A 5,285-nucleotide genomic window follows, 5' to 3' on the forward strand; every position below is an offset into this window, starting at 1 on the left:
ATGGCACAAGTATACATATGTAACAAACCTGCACCTTATGCACATGTACCCTAGAACTTAAAGTATAATAATAATAATAAATAAATAAATAAAAAGAAAAAAAAGAAAAAAAAAGAAAACTATGCAAATACATGGAAATTAAACAATATGTTCTAAGTGACTAGTGGGTCAATAAAGAAACCAAGAAAAAAATGGAAAAAAATTGAAACAAATAATAATCGAAACACAACGTATCAAAGACTGTGGTATACAGCCACAGCAGTCCTAAGAGGGAAATTTATAGCTATAAGTGCCTACATTTCAAAAAAAAAAAAAAACTTCAAATAAACTAACAATTCATCTTTAAAAACGAGAAAAGCTAGAGCCAACCAAACTCAAAATTAGCAGAAGAAAATAAATAATAAAGATCAAAGCAGAAATAACTGAAATTGAAATGAAAATGAAACAATACAAAACTCCAATGGAAAAAAAAATGGTTTTAAAGGTGAAACACATAGGGCAAGTCTTTAGTGAGACTCATAAAAAGAAGAGAGAAGATCCAAGTAAATGAAATAGAGATGAAAAAAGAGACATTGCAACTGACACTGCAGAAATTTGAGGGATCATTAGGGGCTACTATGAGCAACTAAATGCCAATAAATTGGAAAATCTGGAGGTAATGAATAAATTCCTAGACATATACAACATACCAGGATTAAACCAGGAAGAATCGGAAAATCTTAAAAGAGCAATAACAGGTAATGAGATTGAAACCACAGTATAAAGTCTGGCAGGAAAAAAAAAAAAAAAAAAAAAAGCCTGGGACACAAAGGTGCCACTGCTGAATTCTGTCAAGCATTTAAAGAAGAACTAGTACCAATTCTACTCAAACTATTCTGAAAAATAGAGGAGGAGGGACCACTTTCCAACTCAATCCATAAGTCCAGGATTATTTCGGCACCAAAACCAGACAAAGACACATTAAGAAAAAACATAGACCAATATATCTGATAAATATTGATGCAAAAATCCTCAACAACATACTAGCAAACCAAATTCAACAATACATTAGAAAGATTATTCATCATGACCATAGAGGATTTACCCTGAGATGCAAGGATGGTTCCATATAGGAAAAACAATCAAGGTGACACATCGTATCAGCAGAATAAAGGACAAAATTATGCAATCGTTTCAATTGGCGCTAAAAGGAATTTGATAAATTTTAGCATCCCTTCATAATAAAATCCTCAAAAAACTGGGTATAGAAGAAACACCTCAACATAATAAAAGTCATATATGATAGGATCACTGTTAATATACTGAATTGGGGAAAAACTTAAAGCCTCTCCTCCTAAACCTGTAACATGACAAGGATGCCCACTTTGACCACTGTTACTAAACATAGAACTGGAAGTCCTAGCTAGAGCAATCAGACAAGTGAAAGACATAAAATGCATCCAAATTGGAAAGAAATAAGTCAATATGTTTTGTTTACAGATGATATAATCTTATATTTAGAATACTCCAAAGACTCTACCAAAAAAAATTAGAACTTATAAACAAATTCAGTAAAGTCAGAGCATACAAAATTAACATACAAAAATCAGTAGCATTTCTGTATGCCAAAAGTAAAAAATATAAAAAAAATTAAAAAGTAATCCCATTTACAATAGCCACAAATAAAATAAAAGGCCTAGGAATTAAGCAAACAATTCAAAAATTGCTATAATGAAAACTATGAAACATTGATGAAAGAAGTCAAAAAGGACACCAAAAATAGAGGAATATTGATGTTCATTGATTGGAAGAATTAATATTATGGAAATATCCATACTACCCAAAGCAATCTACAGATACAATGCAATCCCTATCAAAATACCAATGACATTCTTCACAGAAATGGAAAACACAATTTTAAAATAATAGCCAAGGCTATTCTAAGCAAAATGAACAAAATTTCAAGAATCACATTACCTGACTTAAAATTATACTACCAGCTATAATAAACCAAACAACATGGTAGCAGCATAAAAACAGAAACATAGACCAGTGGAGCAGAATACAGAACCAACAAACAAATTCATACATCTACAGTGAACTCATTTTTGACAAAGACTTCAAGGACATACACTGGAGAAAAGACAGTATCTTCAATAAATGGTGCTAGGAAAACTGGATATCCACATGCAGAAGAAGGAAACTAGACCCTTATTTCTCATCATATACAAAAATCAAACCAAAATGTATTAACAACTTAAATCTAAAACCTCAAACTATAAAACTACTACAAAAGCACGTTGGAGAAAATCTCCATGATATTGGTCTGGGCAAACATTTCTTGAATAATATCCCCAAGCACAGGCAACCAAAGCAAAAATGGACAAATGGGATCACATCAAGTTAAAAAGCTTCCGCACAGTAGAAATTTCTTGGGAAGAAATACTTGCAAACTACCCAACTGACAAGAGATTAATAACCTAAATATACAAGGAAATCAAACAACTCTACAGTAAAAAACCCTAATAATCTGATTAAGAAATGGTCAAAGATTTGAATAGATATTTCTCAAAAGAAAACATACAAATGGCAAATAAATATATGTAAAAGTGCTCAAACTCGTGGATCATCAGAGAAATGCAAATCACAACTACAATGTATCATCTCACCCCAGTTAAAATGGTTTACATTTAAAAGTCACACAATAACAAATGCTGGCGAGGATGTGCAGAAATGAGAACTCTTGTACACTGTTGGTGGCAATGTAAATTAGTATATTCCCTTCAATAACTCAGCTGGTAGATCAGAGGACCACCAGGGTACGCAACTTCTGTAAATTAGTACAACCACTTTGAAAAGAAGTTTGAAGGTTCCTCAAAAAATTAAAAATAAGGCTACAATATGATCCAACTACCCCACTGCTGGGTATACACTCACAAGAAAGAAAATCAGTATACCCAAAAAAATCTGGACTCCTCCCATCTTTGTTGCAGCACTGTTCAAAATATCTAAGATTTGGAAGTAACCTAAGTATCCATTGAAAGATGAATGGATAAACAAAATATGATATTTATACACAATGGAGTATTATCCAGTCACATAAAAAGAATGGGATCCTGTCATTTGCAACAACATGGAGGGAACTGGAGGTCATTATGTTAAGTGGAATTAGCCAGGTACAGAAAGAAAGACATCACATGTTCTCACTTATTTGTGGGATCTAAAAATCAAAACAACTGAACTCATGGAGACAGACAATAGAAGGATGGTTACTAGACACTGAGAAAGGTAGCAGGGGGCTGAAGGGGGTTAGGGATGGTTAATGAGTACAAAAATATTAGTTGAAAAGAGTGAATAATATTCAGCATTTGATAGCATGATAGGGTAACTATAGTAAATAATAATTTAATTATACCTTTTTAAATAGCTGAAAGAGTATAATTGGATTGTTTGTAACACAAAGAATACATGCTTGAGGTGACGAATATTTTTTCTATGGTCTGATTATTATGCATTGCATGCCTGTATCAAAACATCTCATGGATCCCATAAATATATATACCTACTATTTACCCTATACCTAATACACAGATATCAACAAAAGGACACCAGGACATGAAAAGTGTAGAAATATGATACATCCAACAGAATACAATAATTGTCCAACAACAGATTTTATCACAAAATAAATTTATTAATTGCCTGAAGAGAATTCAAAATTATGATACTAAATAAACTCACTGAGATACAAGAGAAAGCAGATAAACAACATCAAAAAAAATCAGAAAAGCAATTCAGGATATAAACAAGAAATTCACTAGAGAGATAGCTATCATTAGAAGATAACTGTTTGGTTCTACTGAGCCATAAACAATGCACTAAACATAAATCTCAGAACTGAAGAATTCAATGAATGAAATAAAAAATACAACTGAGAACTTCAAAGATAGCCAAAATCAAGCAGAATTTCAGAATTTGAAGATGGGTCTTTCAAAATAATCTTGTCTGACCAAAAAAAGAATAAAAGAAATACAAAAAGCCTGCAAGTTATATGAGACACCAGAAAGTGACCAAATATCTGAATTTGGGGTGTCCCAGAAGGTGTAGAGAAGTTTAAAGAATGAAAACCTATTAAATAACATAATAGCTGAAACTGTTCAAGTCTAGCAAGAAATTTAGACATCCAGGTACAGGAAGTTCAGAGATCCCCAAGTAGATACCATTCAAAAAGATTTTCTCCCCCAGCACATTAGAGTGAAACTGTCCACAGTCAAAGAAAATGAAAGAATTCTTTAAACAGCAAGAGAAAACCATCTAGTCATATGTTAGGGAACCTCCATCAGAATAATAGTGAATTTTACAGCAGAAATCTTACAGGCCAGAAGAGAATGAGATGATATATTCAAAGTGCTTAAAGGAAGACAGCTCTCTACTAACAATAGTATAACTAGCAAAGTTATTATTTATAAATAAAAAACACATACTTTCCCAGACAAACAAAAATTGAGGGAATTCATCAGCACAATACCAGCCCTATAAGACCTACTAAAGAAGTCCCACACCTAGAATCAAAAGGATGCTATCTACCCTCATGAAAACAGAAGAAAGGATAAAACTAACTGGTAGAGCAGACACACCAATGAGGAACAGAAAGAACTAAAATGTTACCACTGTAGAAAACCTCCAAACCATAAAGAAACAAAAAGAGAGAAAGAAAGAAAAAAAAAAGGATATACAAAACAATCAGAAAACAATCAACAAAAGGAAAGGAAGAAATCATCACATACGAATAGTAACCTTGAATGTAAACAGATTATATTTTCCACTTAAAAGATATAGACTGGCTGAATGGATAAGAAAATATCACTCAAATACATTATGCCTACAAGCAACTTACTTCACCTTTAAGAATACACATACAATAAAATAAATAAAATTTTCATACAAATGGAAAACAAAAACAAGCAGAAGTAGCTATAATTATGTTAGATGAAATAGACTCTAAGTCAGTAACAGTAAAAAAAAAGACAAAGAAAGTCTCTATATAATGATAAAAACATCAATTCAATAGGAAGATATAACAATCGCAAATATATATGCACCCAACCCCAGAGCACTCAGATATATAAAGCAAATATTATTAGATCTAAAGGAAGAGACAGACTCCAATACAGTTATAGCTGAGGACATCAACAACCCATTCTTAGCATTAGAGAGATCATCTAGACGTAAGAGCAACAAAGAAACATTGGGTTTATATTGTACAATAGACCAAATATGCCTAACAGACATTTACAGAACATTTT

The sequence above is a fragment of the Mandrillus leucophaeus genome, unplaced genomic scaffold, assembly GCF_000951045.1.
Source record: "Mandrillus leucophaeus isolate KB7577 unplaced genomic scaffold, Mleu.le_1.0 Scaffold976, whole genome shotgun sequence".
NCBI classification, from domain to species: Eukaryota; Metazoa; Chordata; class Mammalia; order Primates; family Cercopithecidae; genus Mandrillus; species Mandrillus leucophaeus.